This window comes from Pongo pygmaeus, chromosome 23, assembly GCF_028885625.2.
Source record: "Pongo pygmaeus isolate AG05252 chromosome 23, NHGRI_mPonPyg2-v2.0_pri, whole genome shotgun sequence".
NCBI lineage: Eukaryota > Metazoa > Chordata > Mammalia > Primates > Hominidae > Pongo > Pongo pygmaeus.
In genome coordinates this window covers 47334979-47356122 of record NC_085931.1, presented here as the reverse complement: position 1 = coordinate 47356122, position 21144 = coordinate 47334979, and the positions used below count along the sequence as shown (strand labels likewise).

At 51.4% G+C, this 21144-nt stretch overlaps 1 protein-coding gene across 1 annotated transcript in view; it reads left to right on the top strand.

The window, feature by feature from the left end:
• The first annotated feature begins 845 nt into the window (after window positions 1-845).
• The window catches only part of MYH9 (myosin heavy chain 9), a 105900-nt gene continuing 85601 nt past the window's right edge, over window positions 846-21144 (top strand). Inside the window, exon 1 of the mRNA XM_054469417.2 lies at window positions 846-1137. The gene's annotated coding sequence lies outside the window, so the exon portion shown is untranslated. The remainder of the gene's footprint in view (window positions 1138-21144) is intronic.

Genomic DNA, 21144 nt, shown 5'->3' with positions numbered 1-21144 from the left:
ATAGGCGATGAAGGTGCCAACTAAAATCAGTGGAGAAAATAGTGTTTGGACAAGTGGCTATTCCAAAAATTATGTTAGATTTCTTCCTTACCCCCAAAATAAATTCCAAATGGATCAAAAGATTTTTCATTTAAAAATGAAAACATTTTTTATTCTCTTGTAGTGGACAGTAACAAAAAAAAAGTGCAATTTGTAACAAGTACCTGAAAGGATGTATGCGAGTTAATGACATGGAAGTGAAGACAGGCTCGGAAGGGTATTCCAGGCAGAGAGAACGGTCAGAGCAAAGGTTTGGAGGCTGAAAGGCAGCAACGTGCGGACTCTAAAGAGGCAGGGTTAGGAATCGAACTCAAGACGCCCACAATGGAATCCAGGGCTGAGTCCATGCCCGCCCCCACAGGGATCATAATTATGTAAAATAGCATTTTTCCCATATATGGTACTTAATATCTGTCCTTCTGGCGGGATGACATGAGACTGAGAGCACAGCTCGCGGGGCGGGGTGTCAGAGTTCCAGACCTTCCCAGTCGGCTCCCGCCGGACCTCGCCCTGACCCAGGCAAGGCACCAAAACCCCGGCCCGGAGCCCTCCGCGCCCCGAGTCACCGCCTCCTGATTGGATTCCCCCTGTGTCAATCCTTGTCCTAGAACCTGGCTGTCCGTTGCACCCGCCCTAGAGGGCGGGGCTCCCGCCTAGGAAGCGCGGGGGAAGGTGGAGCGGGTGGAGGTGGGGGCGAAAGAGGAGGATGAATCCCCACCCATCTGGCCGCAGAGGCTCCGCCCACCCCCCACTTTCCACAGGCCAACATGTCTGCCCATCAAGGCCAGGCGCGGTCTGCAGTGGGTGAAGCAGGAAGCGGGGCGGGACTGTGCCCCCAGACTCCGCCCCGGAGCCGGCTCCCGGCTGGGAATGGGCCTGCGGCTCCGAGGGCGGGGCGGGAAGGCGGCGAGGAGCCGAGCTGGGTGCGGTGAGGCGCGCAGATCACCGCGGTTCCTGGGCAGGGCACGGAAGGCTGAGCAAGGCTGACCTGCTGCAGCTCCCGCCTCGTGCGCTCGCCCCACCCAGCCGCCGCCCGAGCGCTCGAGAAAGTCCTCTCGGGAGAAGCAGCGCCTGTTCCCGGGGCAGATCCAGGTTCAGGTGAGCGAGCCCCACCGCGGTCCCGCCCCGGGCAGGCGGCGGCTGGCGGGCGGGCGGGGGCGAGACGCGCTGCCGCCAGGCCGACTTGTGGTTCTTGGGCTCAGTGCGGCCCGCCACCCGCGCGGGCGGGCGCGAACGCCGGCGGCTCAGGGCCCGGCACCGCATCCTTCCCAGGGGGACCGGGACCCCCGCGCGGGCGCTCGGGGAGGGCGCCGGCGGCAGCGAGGCCTCGGGGTGCAGGGGCGGCCTCGGGACCGGCGCTCCCCGGCGCCCCCCGTGTCCCCCGGCGCGGTCCCGGGACTGGGCACTGGAGCCGACCTCCCCTAGCCGCTGGGGCACGCGCCCCGCCCTCGCCTCGCCCAGGCCCGACTCGGGCAAACTTTTTAACCCCTTCCGGGAGCCGCGGCCCCTGGGACGCAGCCTCACGGGTTGGGAGCCCGGGGCAGCCGCTCCCGTGGAAGTTCCTGGCGTCAGAGGCACGGAGGTAACGGGCAGCGGGCACCGTTTGGCAGCTGTCAGGGCGTCCTCCTGAGTCAGAGTCGGACCGTCCCGCTGCAGACCTTGCACCCGGCCCGGTTTCCGCCTCCGCGGCCGACTTCCTCATTCGTCCGCTGCCGTCGGACTGGTCGGGGAGGGCCCGGGGGAGGTGCGGCGGCTGCCCGGACAAGGGGGACCCGGCGGGGACCCAGGCGCGAGTCAGGAAGGGCCACCCCCAGTCCCTGCTCCAGCCCTCGTCCTCCGACTTCTGTTCCCCGGGGGAGGGAGGCCCGGAATGCAGCAGCCGTCGGGGCCGCCCAGGCGTGCACCTGATTCCACCGCGCCCAGGGGCCATCCCGTCCGGGCGGGGTGCGGGGGCAGCTAGCTCTGCCGTTACGACCAGGCCTGGGCGATTGCATCTTTCCTGTTTGAGCCAGATCGGAGTTTTCTATTCTCCACTCCCCGCACCCGCTTCTCTGTGCTGGGGTCCTCCCCATCCTGTTCTGGGGCCACGCACAGGAGACAGGACTGCGGCACCCTCATCCTCCAGGGAAGCCCCGCTGTTTCAAACTGAGACTCAGCACCCCCAGCACTAGCTTGCCGGCTGTCCTGAGGTAGGGGGCAGGGTGAGCGCACGGCCCCACCCAGCCGGTGTGGAGAGAAGACTCCTTGGGAAGCCCCAGGTTGTAGAGGCAGGCGGCTGTCTCCACCGGGCAGTTGAGAGGCCCAGCCACTTCTCGGTTCACTGCGCCTTTTTCTGGGTTTAACAGGATTTCAAAGTGACTGTTGAGTAACTGTGGAAAGGGAAGAGAGCCTTAGCTCCTTCTCCATGCAGCGCAGCACTGTGGCCATTCTAACTCCGCTGTCTGGGCCAGTGTTTGGCTTACCTGATGGCTTAGGAGTCCCTTTTTGGTAAGGAGGGAGGCCTTCTGAGACAATCACTCAATTAATAATAGTCAGTTTATATACAAGGCTGCTATGTGTGGGGGGAAGGGGACACAGATGTGTAATTGAGCAAATATTTAACTGCCCTCCCTGTGCCAGGGACTCAGCCAGGTGGTGGGGGGTGGGAGGTTGAGTAAGACCTAGCCCGTGCCCATGGGCACTTAGGGGAGAACTGAGACAAATCTGTAGATGAGTCTAACGTGAGGTGGAGATGACAGGGACCCCGGAAAGGTACTGTGAGTCATGGGGATTGGGAGAAGGGAACCAGACTGCCCTGTGAAATCCCCGGGGCCCTGCCTCTGCCCTTGGGGAGTTTACAGTCCTCAAGGGGAAAGTGGCAGAACGAGTGAAATACAAAGGCAGCCTGTGATGTGTGTCCCAAGTATGCCATAGACAAAGGACTCGAGGAATTTCAAGGCTGAGAGGGGCCACTTCTCTGGGGCAAGGAGGAGGCTGCTGCAAGGCAGAAGCACATTGCAGGTTTGGCAAACTGAGGCAAGCATGCAGTGTTGTAAAGTGAGGAGCCACTTAGTGAGTAATTGGGGGGTAATTAAAAACATGGAGAGATTTCTCAGTGTAATTTGAGAGCCACTGCGCCCTAGATGACTGTGGGGTGACACCGAAGAACTTCAGTCTTCACACTCAGCAAACCCTGGCAGCGCAGGTGGGCAGATCCAGGTGTCTGGAGAGCCGGCATTGGCAAGCTCTGTTTGGGGAGCTCTCCAGCCCCGGAGAGAAGGGCAGCATTCTGTGAAGCTGTTCATCTGAAAGGTTCAGGAGGGTAGAGGAGAGAGAAGATCAGGGCCCTGGCTTTCTTGCTTTTATTTTTAAACTTTTTAACCTAAGGGGTTGGAGATGGGACAACTTCTCTCTTGTAGGATGAAGGACGCATGTTAATCACAGCCTGCCTTTTGCCCGCTCTTGCTCCAGAAAAAAACAAAACAAGGATCTGTTAGCTCTTTAAAAGAAGAAAAACACACTCAAAAAATACAGCATTGTTGTATAGCCTGGTAGGGTATTGCTAGAAACCAGGCTGGCTGTTCTTCCTTTACTTCCTCTTCTAGCTAATTCTTCAATAAAGTACTTAAGACAGCTCTTACCAGCTTGACATCTTTATTTCAAAAGGAGAGGAGGGGTTGGCTGTTGTTTTCCTCCGAGCCTGGCCCTACCCTTCTCTTGGAGGGGGAGAAAGAGAAACCCAAAGCAAAGGAAAAAGAGAGAGAGAAAAAAAAAAAAAACCCGTGCCTTGACAGCTTCCTCCCAAGCATCATGTTCCAAAAATATTTAGAATAACAAAATCTGTGTGTCGTCTTAATTAAACAAACGTCCTAATTTACTGAGCATAAAACAGCATCTCTGCCTGCTGGGGCAGGAAGTGCATTTCCCTTTGTGCAGCCCCAGAGAGTCACTGCCTCTCAGCCTTAACCCTTGGTGTGCTGAGACCCTGGGCTGGAGTCCTCTGCTGACAAAAGAATGGAGCCCTGGCGGTGCTGCTCCTGTGGCTTACTGAATCCCACTCTTAGAGCTGGGAAGACTGGGGTAGTGGAAAGAACGTGAGCTTTGGAAACAGGCCGAGTTCAAATCCTGACCCTGCCACTCATTAGCTTTGTGACCTTAGGCAAGTCACATAGCCTCACAGCCTGGATGTGCTCATGTGTAATATGGGAATCAAGATCCTACTCTGTGGGGTTAGATGCATGAACTGAAAGAAATAAGGTATGTACATGGCCTAATATGTAGTGGCTGTATATATATATATATATATATATATATATATATATATATTTATTTATTTTTTTTTTTGAGACAGAGTCTTGCTCTGTCGCCCAGGCTAGAGTGCAATGGCGTGACCTCGGCTCACTGCAACCTCTTCCTCCTGGGTTCAAGCAACTCTCCTGCCTCAGCCTCCCGAGTAGCTGGGATTACAGGTGCCCACCACCACACCCCACTAGTTTTTGTATTTGTAGTTGAGATGAGGTTTCACCATGTTGGCCAGGCTGGTCTCAAACTCCTGACCTCAGGTGATCTGCCCATCTCGGTCTCCCACAGTGCTGGGATTACAGGTGTGAGCCACTGTGCGCCCGACTTGTATATGGTTTTTTTTTTTTTTTTCTTCGAGACGAGTCTTACTCTTGCCCAGGCTAGAGTGCAGTGACACAATCTCAGCTCACTGCAACCTCTGCCCCCAAGGTTTAAGCGATTCTTCTGCCTCAGTCTCCCGAGTAGCTGGGATTACAGGTGCCTGCCACCATACTTGGCTAATTTTTGTATTTTTAGTAGAGATGGGATTTTGCCATGTTGACCAGGCTGGTCTGGAACTTCTGACCTCAAGTGATCCACCTGCCTTGGCCTCCCAGAGTGCTAGGATTACAGGCGTGAGCCACTATGCCCAGCACCCCCTCCCCAACTTTTTTTTTTTTTGAGACAGGGTCTCACTCTATCACCCAGGCTGGAGTGCAGTGGCACGATCTTGGCTCACTGCAACCTCCGCCTCCTGGGTTCAAGCGATTCTCATGCCTCAACCTCCCGAATAGCTGGGATTACAGGTGCCCGCCACCATGCCTGGCTAATTTTTTTGTATTTTTAGTAGAGACAGGGTTTCACCACGTTGGCCAGGCTGGTCTCGAGCTCCTGACCTCAGGTGATCTACCTGCCTCGGCCTCCCAAAGTGTTAGGATTACAGGCATGAGCCACCGCACCCGGCCCCCCACCGTTTTTTTTTTGTTTGTTTTTTTAATATAAATGATCAGTCTTAACTCCCTAGGTTATCAGGTTGAGGGGGCAGGGATGAGGCTGGGGGACAGATTGTTTTCCTGGCTTCTAGCTCGGTGTTCTTTCTGCCTCTGTGCACAACAAGGTGTGCGTGTATTGTGGTTGTGGACTGTGACTCCACAAAGTGGTGAATAGGCAAGTGGCTATGAGGCCCATCTGCTGATGCTTTTGGATGCACTTGGTGATGAACTTGTGCTGAGTAACCTCTTCACAGGGCCCCGGCTGGGACAGAAGGTGTGCAGACTGTGGTTTTAGTTCAAACACATGGTTTCCTGTGGTCTGGGAGATAGCCAAAGGGTGATACAGGAAGAGCACTGGACTTGGGTGACTGGAGACCTTACTTCCAACTCTGCCTCTGGGTGAGGGGAGGTTTGATATCCTTTTTGTTTTTTGATTTTGTTTTGAAGCAGGGTCTTGCTCTGTTGCCCAGGCTGTAGTGCAGTAGCATGATCATAGCTCACTGCAGCCTCAAATTCCTGGGCTCAAGCAATTCTCTGCCTCAGCCTCCTGAGTAGCCAGGATTACAAGTGCACACTGCTACACCTGGCTAATTTTTGTGTTTTTTTGTAGGGATGGGATCTTGCTGCATTGCCTAGGCTAGTCTCAAATCCCTGGGCTCAAGCAACCCTCCTGCCTCAGCCTCTCAGAGTGCTGGGGTTACAGGTGTGAAATACTGCGCCTGGCCAGGTTTGATTTCCGAGGAGGTGCCGTATCTCCCTACAAAGACATCATACCAGTTTATGTGCCAGGTTTGATTTCCGAGGAGGTGCCGTATCTCCCTACAAAGACATCATACCAGTTTATGTGCCCACAAGTTATGTATGGGAGTGCCTGAAAAACTGAAAAATTAAGTAATTTTATTTATTTATGTATTTATTTATTTATTTATTTATTTGAGATGGGGTCTCACTCTGTTGCCCAGGCTGGAGTACAGTGGCATGATCTTGGCTCACTGCAGCCTCTGCCTCCTGGGTTCAAGCAATTTTCCCACCTCAGCCTCCCGAGTAGCCAGGATTACAGGGGCACACCACCACACCTGGCTAGTTTTTGCATTTTTAGTAGAGATGGGGGTTTCACCATGTTGGCCAGGCTGGTCTCGAACTTCTGACCTCAGGCGATCCACCCGCCTTGGCCTCCCAAAGTGCTGGGATTATAGGCATGAGCCACCACGCCCAGCAAAATCAAGTAATTTTAATTTCCTAGGCACTCTATTTTTTGTTTTTTGAGATGGAGTCTCGCTCTGTTGCCCAGGCTGGAGCGTACTGGTGCGATCTCGGCTCACTGCAACCTCCGCCTCCTGGGTTCAAGTGATTCTTCTGCCTCAGCTTCTCAAGTGGCTGGGATTACAGGTGCCTGCCACCACGCCTGGCTAATTTTTGCATTTTTAATAGAGACGGGGTTTCACCATGTTGGCCAGGCTGGTCTCGAACTGCTGACCTCAGGCGATCCGCCCACCTTGGCCTCCCAGAGTGCTAGGATTACAGGCGTGAGCCACCGCGCCTGGCCAGCACTCTGGTTACCTTATTGATGGGAGCGTATATTGTACAACCCTCTTTTTAGAAAGTCGTTTGGGGCTGGGCATGGTGGCTCACATCTGTAATCCCAGCACTTTGGGAGGCCGAGGGGGGAGGATTGCTTGAGCCCAGGAGTTCGAGATCAGCCTGGGCAACATAGAGAGAGTCTGTCTCTATTACATTAAACAACAACAACAACAAAAGAAAGTTGTTTGGCAGTATCTGTCAAAGCATACTCCTTCTGACTGTATTCTAGGAATTTATCTCACAGATAAACTCAGATGTGCTGAAGGAAATGTCTGAGAATCTGCATTGCGGCATTGACATAGAAAATGACAGGAAACAAGTTGTGCTATTAAAAAGGTCAACTAAATCATGGTACAGCCGTACAGTGGAAGTCCTTGAATCCCTTTGAAAAATGAGGTCAATCCATATGTACTGATAGGGTGTGCTCTCCAAGCTATGTTGTAAGTGAAAAACACCAGACGCAAAGTAGTGTAAATGGTGCTTCGTTTTGTGTAAAACATGGTATGTAAACTCCGCTCTGTGCATGCAGTATTTCTGGAAAGATACTGAGACCCTGGTAATGGTGGTTGCCTAGGGTCTAGGCAACAGGAGCAGGGAGTGAGCAGTACATTTCACTCAATACTTTTTTGTTTTTTTGAGATGGACTCTCGCTCTGTTGCCCAGGCTGTAGTGGCATGATCGATCTTGGCTCACTGCAACCTCCATCTCCTGGGTTCATGTGATTCTCCTGCCTCAGCCTCCTGAGTAGCTGGGATTACAAGTGTGTGCCACTATGCCCAGCTAATTTTTTTGTATTTTTAGTAGAGACAGGGTTTCACCATGTTGCCCAGGTTGGTCCCACACTCCTGACTTCAAGTGATCCACCCACTTCTTCGTCCCAAAGTGCTGGGATTACAGGCATGAGCCAGTGTGCCCGGCCATATTGTCCCTAAAGAATAAAAAATTCAGCTATTTCTTTTTTTTTTTTGAGACAGAGTCTGGCTCTGTCGTTCAGGCTGGAGTGCAGTGGTGCGATGTCGGCTCACTGCAAGCTCCGCCTCCTGGGTTCACGCCATTTTCCTGCCTCAGCCTCCCGAATAGCTGGGACTACAGGCGACTGCCACCGCGCCCGGCTAATTTTTTTTTTGTATTTTTAGTAGAGACAGGGTTTCACTGTGTTAGCCAGGATGGTCTCGATCTCCTGACCTCGTGATCCGCCCGCCTCAGCCTCCCAAAGTGCTGGGATTCCAGGCGTGAGCCACGGCGCCCAGCCTTCTTATTTTTCTTAACTATAAAAATAAGGGGTCCAGCTGGCCAATCTGTAGGTCTCAACTTTAAAGTGCATTGCTTTAGGTTCCATATTGCATATTGAATGCCTACCTTGTACAAGGAAGGAGGGAGGGGTCTTTGTGCTTGAAACCTTTGGGTCCTGTTTTCTTCCCATGACGTCATATCACTAGAGTAACCCCTTAAACAGAAGTGCCTTCTGATCTATTTCCTCATATTCTGGGAAATGGTAGATGATTGATTTTTCTTTGCTGTATGAGAAGAGAAAGCCTGCATGTGTGTCTGGAAAGCGTTTTGGGATACCGTCTTGCAAGGTTTCCATAATTCACTTGGCTCCAAATCATAAGCTATCCTGTCCTGGGGAGCCCACCCCAGCCTGAAGCCCAACCCAGGCCCTCACATACCTGGCTTTCTTTTTTTTTCTTTTTTTTTTTTGAAGACAGAGTCTCACTCTGTTGCCCAGGCTGGAGTGCAGTGGCGTGATCTTGGCTTACTGCAACCTCCGCCTCCCAGGTTCAAGCGATTCTCCTGCCTCAGCCTCCCGAGTAGCTGGGATTACAGGCACCTGTCACCACGCCTGGCTAATTTTTGTATTTTTAGTAGAGGCAGGGTTTACACCATGTTGGCCAGGCTGGTCTCGAACTCCTGACCTCAGGTGATCCACCCGGTTCGGCCTCCCGAAGTGGTGGGATTACAGGCGTGAGCCACCGCACCCGGCCACCTGGCCTTCTTTTTTAACTTGGGGTCGTTGCATCCACTATTATGCCCCTTCCCACTCTGTCCCCAGTTTCCCCTGAGACATCTGGCCTGTGGTTTTTATGTATAACAACACTGGAAAAGCCCAAATTCTTGAGAAGATGTGATCAGAGGGGTGTTTTGAATCGGAGGGCCCTAACCCCCTTCTCAAGGATGGCTGTCTTTCGCCTTGGATGGTGTGGGCCCTGGGAGGAGCTGCCAGCGCTGCTGTTGTGCCCGGTTGACTCCTTTCCTGAGTGAGGTCTGGAAGACCCCATCAGGGTCCTGAGGTCCTGCAAGGCAGCCTCCGGGCCTCCTGGGGGAATGGCGTGAGTCACCCATGAGTACACACTATGAGACTGGCTCTAAAATGGGACCGCCACTGCCTGGGCGGGCGGCCTGTGTCTGTACCCAGCTCCCTGTCCCTTGTGCTTAGATGGCACCAAATATTTGGGAGGCAGGAGGGGAACTGCCCACTCTGTCTGATGCATGTCTCTTTAAAAAGTAACCTAGGCTTCTGTTGGAATTACTCAGGTTCCCATTCCTACGATTAGCTTCTCGAGCCTGAGATGATTCAGCACCCGGGCAGGTGTCCCCAGAGAAGGCCCTTAGCTGGCCTTCTGCCAAGCGCTGGAGCAGCTGGGAGCCCCTCAGTGGCTGTCTGCGTCTCTAGCCCGGGACCCTCCTGCTGTGGCTGGAAGGAGCCTGGGAGGAGCCTTGCAGGGCCTTCCGGAAGGGTGTGGCTTCCTGCCATGCAGGTTGGGCTGAGGCCTGTAGTGGGGTTACAGGTAGCTGATCTCCCCCACCCTCGAGTCACTTCCTTGGTACCTCTCAGAGGCCCTTATCATTCTTATGGTATGTCCCAGAGGAGAAAAGGGGCTTCTCAGAGAGGTCCCTCTCTTGCCTTCTTGGGCCAAGATGATGTCTCTCTGTACAATTTTTTATTTTTCTGAGACGGAGTCTTGCTCTGTCACCCAGGCTGGAGTGCAGTGGCGCGATCTCGACTCACTGCACGCTCCACCTCCCGGGTTCACGCCATTCTCCTGCCTCAGCCTCCCAAGTAGCTGGGACTACAGGCTCCCGCCACCACGCCTGGCTAATTTTTTTTGTATTTTTAGTAGAGACGGGGTTTCACCGTGTTAGCCAGGATGGTCTCCATCTCCTGACCTCATGATCTGCCCACCTCGGCCTCCCAAAGTGCTGGGATTACAGGCGTGAGCCACCGCGCCCGGCCTCTCTGTACAATTTTTAATGTGTTGGGGGAGCTCGAAGCTAATCTCTTTGAGTTGGCTGCCACTCACCAAAAGGACGTGGACCTTAGAAAGAAGAGCCTTTCTTCTTGCATTTTAACTCTAATTTGAAATGATCCCCTGCTTAAAAGAAAAATCAGCAACAACAATGAAAACCCTCCCTACTGGATTTAGAATTATAGAATGCCTGGCTGGAAGAGATGTTGGGAATAATTAAAATAACATTTCTTTTTTTTTTTTTTCCTAATTAGAGAAAAAGGGATTTGCTCAACCTCATTCTGTGAGTCGGTAGAAAACCTTGGCCCCTGGTTTTGCTCATTCCCAGTGCCTTTCCAAATCAGGAGGCTTCATTTAAACGTGTTTTCTAAATGGTGACTCTCTCTTTTTTTTTGATGTTTATGCCCTGTTTAGCCAAGCAACACATACTTAGCTCCTTTAATCTTTCCTTAAGAGTCTATTCTTCTACTCCCTTCGTCTTTTTTGTTGTTTTTTGGCGGGGGGGCACTAGGGTTAAGGAATGGGGTGGGAAGTGTTTTGGGTTTCTCTGAACTTCTTCCAGCTGGACGTGGCCACTTGGGCTGAAAGTTCCCACAGCTCGAAAAATCAATATTTCACATGGGGTGGTGCCAGGCAGCAGGGTGGGCCATTCAGAAAGCCACACCGCTGCCCGCTGTCCGCAGCCAGCCCTGATTTCTAGTAACTTTAGGTCACTTAATGTCTTGGGTGATAATTTGTTGTATTTTCAACACAAAAGGCACGGGAGAAGGAAGAAAACAAAGTTTTGGGATCAGGCAGAGCTAGGAGCAGACCCCCCGCCTTTTCTCCTGCTGCTTGCCTTAGTTTTCCCATCTGCACCGTGGAGAAGCCTCTTTCTTAGCATTATAAATGGATGTGAAGTGGTCTGGTCCTCCTCTTCCTCCCCTTCATCTCTCTCCTTTTTTTATGAGACGGTGTCTTGCTCTGTTGCCTACGCTGGAATGTGGTGGCACGATAACAACTCACTACAGCCTCGGCCTCCGTCTCAAGCATTCCTCCCACCTCAGCCTCCTAAGCAGTTGGGACCACAGGCGTGCACCACCAGGCCTAGCTAATTTTTTTTTTTTTTTTTTTTTTTAATAGAGACGGGGTTTTGCCATGTTGCCCAGGCTCGTCTCAAACTCCTGAGCTCAAGCAATCTACCTGCCTTGGCCTCCCAAAGTGCTAGGATTACAGGTGTGAGCCACCTTGCCCAGCTTCTCCTTTTCTTCATAGTAACAACAACATCATCTCTCCTCAGGTGGTAGGAAATACATGTTCAAGTTTTTTTTTTTTTTTTTTTTTTGAGATGGAGTCTTGCTCTGTTGTCCAGGCTGGACTGCAGTGGCACCATCTCGGTTCACTGCAAGCTCTGCCTCTCGGGTTCACGCCATTCTCCTGCCTCAGCCTCCCGAGTAGCTGAGACTACAAGGTGCCCGCCACCATGCCTGGCTAATTTTTTTGTATTTTTGGTAGAGACGGGGTTTCACCGTGTTAGCCAGGATGGTCTCCATCTCCTGACCTCATGATCCGCCCGCCTTGGCCTCCCAAAGTGCTGAGATTACAGGTGTGAGCCACCGCGCCCGCACAGGTTCAAGTTTTAGAGATTTTGTATTTATCCAACAAGCCTGTCCCTCGATAACAAGGTGCAGTGATCAAGATGACTGAGGAACCTTCTGGAACTCGTCCCCAGCATTGATGCTGGGGTTTCTGATGCCTGCAACTTTCGCATCCTTTTTCCTTACAGTTCAGTTCATCTTGTTACACTGATCTGAGCTGGTTTAAGTATTTTTTTTAGAAAGGCTGTTACAAAGCGATAGAGGCACCTTTATTTAGAGTTGTCTATGTTCAAAAGCCACTGCGTTTCCTGTGTTTCACATTAAGTCACTGAGCTAGAGAAGGCAGCTTCCTGTCTGATAAACATAAAGAACGAGGCATTTGGGACAGTTTGGGTGACTTAATCTAACTGGGCCAGAATCAGGGAGATTTGAGAACTCGCTGTCCTGTGCGGATGAGGAGGTCAAAGGCGGGGTCTTCTTTCATTTCTGTCCCTAGGCTGTAACTCCGTGTTTGGGACAGTTAGAGTCAGCTCCTAGTCCTTATTGCACAAATGGGGTTCAGGTCTCATTGGTGTCTTCACTTTTTTTTTTTTTGAGGTAGGGTCTCGCTTTGTCGCCTAGGCTAGAGTGCGGTGGCACGATCTTGGCTCACTGCAACCTCCACCTCCTGGGTTCAAGCGATTCACCTGCCTCATCCTCCCACGTAGCTGGGATTACAGGCGTGCACCACCACACCCAGCTAATTTTTGTATTTTTAGTAGAGACGGGGTTTCACCATGCTGGCTAGGCTGGTCTCAAACTCTAGACCTCAGGTGATCCACCTGCCTCAGCCTCCCAAAGTGCTGGGATTACAGGCATGAGCCACTGCGCCCAGCCAGTGTCTTCAGTTCTAAGCCTGTGACAGGGAGGCCTAGATAGCCAAAAGCTTTTGAATGCCTGTTAGTGACCTCTTCATTTTACAGAACACTGATCGGGGAATCCCTGGGAGGAGAAAGGTGGTGGTAGGGGGGCATTTTCAAGTTTTTATTTTTTATATTTAAGAACCAAGTATTGGGTATAAGGGAGTTGCCCTTTGCCAAGTCAGTCTGCAGAGACTCCCTAAGCTCCAGCTATGTGGTCTGCACTGTGCTGGCTTGGTGGGGCTCAGCAGCGATGGAGGGCTGACAGCCTGTCCCTGTCACCAAGCAGCCTTATCCTCCAACAGGGAGTTGGGATACTGAGGCAAGCCCGTGCTACCCTGAGTCACTGAAGACATCTGAGCATCTTGAGCTAGGTTCCTGGAGGCTAGGATTGCCTATAACCTCCAGGCAGTCCTAGGAGGGAGGATGGGAAGGTGGGTATGGAAAGGAGGAAGAGCTGCTGTCTGGGTCACATCACAGCCTAGCTATTAATTATAATTATTAAACTTTATTGGCCAGACGCGGTGGCTCACGCCTGTAATCCCAGCATTTTGGGAGGCTGAGGTGGGTGGATCACCTGAGGTCAGGAGTTCGAGACCAGCCTGGCCAACATGGTGAAACCCCGTCTCTACTAAAAATACAAAATTAGCCGGGTGTGGTGGTGCATGCCAGTAATCCCTGCTACTGGAGTGGCTGAGGCAGGAGAATTGCTTGAACCTGGGAGGCGGAGGTTGCAGTGAGCTGAGATTTCATCATTGCACTCTAGCCTGGGCAACAGGAGCAAAACTCCATCTCAAAAAAAAAAAAAAAAAGAAATTATTGAGCACTTGTGTGTACTAGGTACCATGCTGATGCTTTTTTAAAATTATTATCTTTTATTTAAAAATTTTTAACTTACATTTAAAAAAATGGAAATGGGGTCTCACTGTGTTGTCCAGGTTGGTCTCAAGCTTCTGGCCTCAGGTGATCCTCCCACCTTGGCCTCTCAATGTGCTGGGATTATAGGTGTGAGGCACCACCGCACCTACACCTGGCCATGTTAGGGCTTTTACATGGATTATCTCATTTAATTCTTCCCTTGTTTCCATAAGGTAGGAACTTATCCCCATTTTGCAGATGGGGAGACTGTGCAGGGATTCAAACTTGGGTGCTCCAGCTCCTGACTCTCTGTGGCCTTGGAGATGCCCTGCACTCCTGGACTTGTGTTTCCTCACTTGGCGGTGAGTGGTTGGGCTGGTCCTTGAGGCCTCCACCCTCGCCAGTGGCTGAGCATTCGTTCAACGGGCAGAGAGAACGTTGGGCTGCGGCAGAATGGGATCTCCCATACAGCAGTTGGCAACCCACAGCAGGGTTGCCAGGTCAGTAGTGATGCCTTGGCTACTGACTTCACCTTTAACCCCACTGGCCATTTTTCAAATGAATGTGGTTAATCCTAAGGGAGAGCAGGTGGAAAGACCCTGGCCCCAGCGTGAATCCAGGCACTGCTGTGCCTGTCTGAGTAGTGCCCTCTGGGGAACCAGCTAGCCAGACGACCTGCTATCATGTTGCCTAGTGAGCTCTTGACATCAGCCAACTTGAAACCGTTGGGTTCCTTTCGTCCTTCATCTGTCCACCCATCAGATTCATAGTCATTCAGTAGTGACTCCCTGGAACTGATTCTAGGTACCAGGCACTGGCTGGGTGCCAGGAATATGGAGGGAAAAGAAACATAGGCCCTTGTTTCTGGGAGCTGATGGTCTCCCACCAGATACCGATGCTGGAAACCCAGGGAGAAGGCATGGGGGAGTCTGAGAAGGCTTCCTGGAGGAGGCAGCCTTTGAGATTGTAAAGTAGAGACATGGTGTGGCAAGTCCAGGGAGCAGGGGTGGGACCTCGTTCAGTTGCCCAGACTCAGGCAGAGCTTTGTTCAGGGGTGATTCAGGTTGGTGAAGGCCCTGTGAGTCACCTGGGGCTGGTGAAACGTTTCTTCTCCTCCTTAGGCCAAGACCCAGCCTCTCCACAGGCCAAGACGGCCCGTGAAGGCATGCTTCCTTGCCCCATTTCCCAGGAAATGTGGGAGTGCAGGATTCCACTCCCAGGTCACTAACCTTGGGGGTGGATGCTGGGAACGCTGCCTGCGCCCTCTGGTTGTGTGGCCAGCATGTTTTTCTAGCCAAAGGACTTGGGATGAGATTTTTCATGGAATATTGAGAGAGACATAATTGTTATTAGAATCAGTTCTTCTGTTTTTATTTATTATTATTTTTTGAAACAGAGTCTCACTCTGTCGCCCAGGCTGGAGTGTACTGGCACAATCTTGGCTCACTGCAACCTCCGCCTCCCAGGTTCAACCAATCCTCCTGCCTCAGCCTCTCGAGTAGCCGGGATTACAGGCGCGTGCCACCATGCCCAGCTAATTTTTGTATTTTTAGTAGAGATGGGGTTTTGTCATGTTGGCCAGGCTGGTCTCAAAAATTCCTGACCTTGGGTGATCCGGCCACCTTGGCCTCCCGAAGTGCTGGGATTACAGGCTTGAGCTACCACACCTGGCTAATTTTTGTATTTTTAGTAGAGATGGGATTTTGCCATGCTGGCTGGGCTGGTCTTGAACTCCTGATTTCAGGTGATCCACTTGCCTCGGCCTCCCAAAGTGCTAGAATTACAGGTGTGAGCCACCGTGCCCAGCCAGTTCTTCTGTTTTTAAAGTAAAAAAAAAAAAAATAAGAGGGGTGTGTGGTGTTTATTGCACGAGCATTATTGCAACAAAGCTGGCAAGAAGCAGATTTGCCCGCACCTTATCCACCGTTTTGCATTTTTCTGGGTTTCCTGTCCATATACACACGTATTTTACAAAATTGTAAGCAGAATGGAGACTGTGTGTGTTCTGAGTTACTTAGTACAATAATGCAAAGTTCCTATGTTGCACTGGTCGCCAGAATTCATATTTTAATGACCCTCTTATGTCCACTGAGGAGAGGGACCATTTTTCATGTTGCCAGAAAGTTCCATGAGTTTTATTGAGTCTTGGAAATTCATTCAGCAAACGTATCCAGTACATCTATTCTAGATCTAGGCCAGAAACAGCCCGCTGGTCAGGATGCAGATGAACGAGAGGTCCCAGGCCCTGTCCTGGAGGGGCTCGCAGTGTAGACCTAGGAACATGCCACTTCACTCTAGTGTGGTTGTGATTCCCAATTCCAGTCGATTCCAGCCGATGGAAAACAGGTAAAACCACTTTGTCATTAGTGGTGAGAAGGCTTAGGATCAAGGGAGCTGGGAGATCTTTCTGGGCTTTTGGAGGAAGCTCTTCAACCTGTTCACCCCACCTCTGTGGAGTGTGTCACTTTCAAGGCCCCTGGCTAGAAAACCCACTGGAACGAAGTGAGGGAGAGAAAAAGTCTCCAAGGGACCATGACAACAGGGAGGCTTGGGAAATAGCCCCCGGACCTACTGAGAGAGACTCTACTGAGGGTGGCAGTGGAGCAGGGGCAGCTGAGGGCAGGGGCAGGGGGAGGATAGTGGGGTGGAGTGGTCTTCCAAAGTCGGAAGGCCATTGGCAGGCGACTTGGGCTCTGCTGAGGCCCCTGCCTTTTCCAGGATGGTGTGAGAATGGTAGCAACAAGTTGCAACAGTTTAGTTTTGTTGTAAAGAGGAAGTTTCAGAATCCTAGTGGCTACTTTTGAGCAGACAGATGTTTGTAGAAAGAGAATATTTGGGGGTGGGCCTAAGGGGAGAAGATGGGTGGTCAAGGGGCTAGAAATTGGAATGCAAGAGCTGCCTTTGCTCCGGTATTTCCTTTCATTCCTGAGAAAGGCTTCCTCTGCTAGGTGTTGTGGCCACCTCTTTCGGCCTCCAAGGCACCTGTTCCCCAACCCCGGCTCCCCACTCAAGTCCAGCTGACCTGAATTCTGCTGTCTTCCTAGACAGCAGGAGAGAAGTTGTTTGCTTATGGGAAAGGTTCCAAACTCTTGTTGCTCCCCACCCCACTGAGGGCACGAACAGGGCTGGGAGCCCAGGTGGTCATGGTGGCCGCCGCTGCCCTTGTGTGTTGCAGATTTGCTGAGCTCCTTGTGTCCTCCCTCCAGCCTGCTCTTGGGACCTGGATCGGCACCAGGCCTCTCGGGTTTGAGGTTTCACTGGGACAGCTCTGTCACAGTCCTTAATACCCTCCCATGATTAAATACAAACTCAGCAAAAACACAACCTAAACCTTAACCTAAGTTTTTTTTTTATTACCTGTCAACTTTTTATTTTTTAAGAGACAGGGTCTCACTCTTTCTTTTGCCCAGGCTGGAGTGCAGTGGCGCAATCATAGCTTATTGCAGCCTCAACCTCCTGGGCTCAAGTGATCCTCCCACCTCAGCCTCCCAAGTAGCTGGGACTACAGGAGCACACCATCACACCTGGCTGATTTGAAAACTTTTTGGTAGAGTGGGGTCTTGCTATGTTATCCAGGCTGGTCTTGAACACCTGGGTTCAAATGATCCTTCTGCCTTGACCTCCCAAAGTGCTGGGATTACAGACGTGAGCCACTGCACGCAGTCTGAATTTATACTATTTAAAATTATTTAGTAGCTGTTATATTGGAGGAAGGAGAGGTGGATACAAGGAATAGAGAAAGCAGCAGGAAGTGTGGTGTGGGGCAGGGAGTGGGTGACTTCAGAAGCAGCTGCTGGGTTTACATTTCATTTTCATTCAATTTATTTGTTCATTAAAAAATACATATCAATTGCTAGAGACTGTTCTAGGTTCTGGGGATGCATCGTTGAATAAAGCAACTGAAGTCCCTGCAGTTTCCTCTGTAGTGGCGGAAACAGACAATAAACACGCTTACTAGGTAGGTCAAGACAGTAAGAGCTGTAGAGAGCCCAGGTCAGGTGAGGGGGTACGTTGAAAAGTAATAAATTGCTCAGGCAGCCGGGTGTGGTGGCTCACGCCTGTAATCCCAGCACTTTGGGAGGCCGAAGCGGGCGGATCACCTGAGGTCAGGAGTTTGAGACCAGCCTGGCCAACATGGTAAAACCGTCTCTACTAAAAATACAAAAATTAGCCAGGCGTGGTGGTGGGCACCTGTAATCCCAGCTACTTGGGAGGCTGAGGCAGGAAGGATCTCATGAACCTGGGAGGCAGAGGTTGCAGTGAGCCGAGATGGCGCCATTGCACTCCAGCCTGGGCAACAAGAGTGAAACTCTTTCTCAAAATAAAAATACAAATAAAAAAAAATTGCTCAGGCTGCTATGATGAAGTACCAGACTGTGTGGTTAAGCAGCAGACATTTATCCCCTCAGTTCTGGAGGCTGGAAATGCAAGATCAAGGTGTGGACAGGCCTGGTTTCCTTTGAGCCCTCTCTCCTTGGCTTGTAGATGGCCATCCCCCCACTGTGTCCTCACATCGTCTTCCCTCTGTGCACGCACATGCCTGGTGTCTCTTCCTCGTCTTATAAGGACACCAGCCATGGGATTAGGGCCTACCCGAAGGACCTCATTTTAACTTAATTACCTCTTCCAAGGCCTTGTCCTCAAATACCACAGTCACATTCTGCGGTACTGGGAGTTAGGGCTCCAACATAATGGATATTTTTGGGAGGGATACAATTCAATCCATAACAGGGAAGAAGGGAGTAGGGGAGTGTGTTTGTGTCAGCAGAGGGTTCTCTGATCCAGGGACATTCTGTGGATGCCTTCAGATCTGGGGGAGGAGCCCTCCAGGACGGTGCTCTACCGGTTGTTTAATTGCTTTGAGCTCTAGTTTCTGCATCTGTAAACTCTGGTTCATAGAACTATCTGTTAGTGTTCTCTGGGTAGCTAAAGTATGAAATGTTCTCAGCAGTGTCTAGTTCATGATGGACTCCCGATAAGTATCAATGCCCCCCTCCTGCCCTGCTTCCCGCCCCCTACTCCCCACCCCTGGTTCACCAGCGCTTTTTCCTTTTGTCCCACTTTGCTCTCTGCTCCCGGCTCCTACTTCTGATCAAAACACTTGAGAACCGGGTGGGGGCTGCCCTGGCTGCTCCCAGCTCCCAGGCTGCCCTGCCTTCTGCCCAGTGCCCGTGAGCCAATTGTTCTTGGAGGTGGCTCTTCCCCTCTGTTAAGTCATAAGCACTTTTGACACCGGTAAGGAGGAACTGTTGTAGAAAGCTGGTGCAGGACTATAACCTAAACTCCCAGTTACTGGCCCGAGTGTTGGATGGCTGCGGTTCGAGCGTGCGTTGCCGAATGCTTCGCTTATGCCACTGTTCCCAGCGCTTCATGTCTTAGCAATTCTCTGTGCTGGCTTATGTGCTGGTCTCGCTTCCCCTTTTAGAGGCCTTGCCGCCAGGACCCTTGCATGGTGCCTTGCCCATGGTGAGCGCTTGATACATGCTTGAGAAACAGGTGAGGATATTCGTACCAGAATGCGGGTGGCACAGACCCTGATGTGCCCTGGGTAGATGGCTTTATTTCTTTGGCTTCTGAGCTTCGCCAGCATGATGGGCGTGTATCTGGTGCTTAGGTAAATAGGCAGGCGCTCTGGACTCAGACCATCTGCCCTAATCTTGGTTCTCCCACCTGCAGGCCCTTTGACCTTGAGTGAGTCATACAATCTTTCTGTGTGCCTCAGTTTTCCTTATCTGTGGAATGAGGAAAATAAATGCCACAGAGGGTTTTGATGCTAATAAAGTTTAGCTTTACCGTTTATATGTTTTATCTGTCCACAATTTATCCAGCATAGTGCCAGGTGATATATTTTTATCTGTTCAAAAATTTCAGTCTATTTTTTATATCACGTTACAAAGGTTAAAGTCACTTTCAGGTTATTGCAACAAAAGTCTCTCAATCCCATGAAGGTGGCAGTATTAGTGTTCCTATTTTGTAGCTGGGAATGTTGAGACTCCAAGAGAACCTACGTGACTAGCCCCAGGTAGCAAGTGAATGATCTAAAATCCTCTCCCAGCTCCTCATTTTCAGGCCAGTTATTTTCCATATCTACTTGTATCGCCTCTCCTGCCTTCTCATCCCACTTCAACCATTATATGGACAATAGTTTGTGAAATTGGGTTTTTGTAGACTTCCATGCATAGCCACACAGTGGTGGTTGCTGGGTTGCATTACCTAGTTGGCTTTATTTCACCAGCTGTAAATTACAGCCCTCCCTGTTCCATCCTAAGAGACCTGTCGGGTAGACAGCAGGTGAAGGCTGGCAGGCTGGTGTGAGGTCTGGTTAGCCTGGTCCTTGTGGGGAACCTGGGCTTTCGCTGTCTTCCCTCTGAAGAATGGATACCACCCCCTCGTACCTTCCTAGCCCACCAGCATGCTGTTCTCAGCCCGCCTTCTGCCCAGAGCCGGCCTGCCGCCCACTGTTTCCTGCCTTTGCCAGGGCGAGGGGGAGGTGGGTATATAATGCCAAGTGCTCATGAAAAATGCCTCATCATGAGATTAATTACTTGCTGCTGAGCACTGTGGAATTCACGAGTCTCCATCAGCACCTCGACGTCTCCCCTGAACTCTACCTGGGGTTAGGTCTGTGGACTCTCTGGCTAGAACTTTAAACCTATGTTAGACAGAAAGAAATAGATAGTGGTCACCAGTACGACGTTGAAGGTCAGTCTGGCAGAATCCCTCCTGCCATTGACTAGCTGTGTGTCCTGGAGCCTTGATGTCCTCAAAGAGGGGACACTAGGCTGAGGGCGCTTCCTGGTTGTGAGGCCCAGGTGTGCAGACCTGTGTGGTATCATACACCTTGGAGGACCAGCATGGTACAGAGGGGCTGCAGAGGGGTGGATCTCTTCCCTTTTAATACAGGTCACAGGCTTTAATGACCCTTAGGTTGAAATTAGAGCCCCCCACCCCCACCCCCTTGCCTTACTTCAGGCTTTTACACAAGAATCTGAAGAATGTGATGCTCTATTGCGGACGGGGCAGGCTTCGCAGGCTCTTCCGGGGCTTTGCAGAGCCGCCTTTGTTGTGCTGCGGGACCTGGGGCATTCCAAATTGGTTGTGGTTGGGAGTCAGAGACAACTCCAGGCTCATTAAATTCCTGGTTGTTTAGGGCGATCTAGACAGCTGGGAGGGGTAAGGGTGGGGAGATAACACTCCTCCACCTCCCAGCACTGTTATCTTAGAGAAATTGGGTTAAAAGTGAGTCTGCTGGAGGGGATTGGTAGCAGCCAGGAGGGCAGATACTGGTGCTTTGGCCCTGGGCTACTGGAAAGCTTGCGGGTCCACCTCTGCGCTTCCCCTTCCTGATCACAGAGCAAATGCTGTTGACCAGGTCCTATGTGGAGCCTTGCTGGATGCTCTGTGTGTATTCGCTGTCTCATTGCACCCCTAGAGGCAGTGGAGCAGAGTGGTTAGGCATGGAAGACCCGGAGCCCCAAGTGAGACCTGCAGGGTACAGATACCAGCAGCTACTTCCTTTGTGCCCTTCAGCATGTAAGCCTTCTGGACTTCAGTTTCCCCATCTGCAAAACGGGATACCAGTAGAACCTACCTCACAAGAATGCTGTGTGGTAAAGTGAGATTCCTGGTGAAAAGCACTCAGAATAAAGCGCAAGCGGCCGTTATTTAATTACCAACAGGGTCCTGGGAG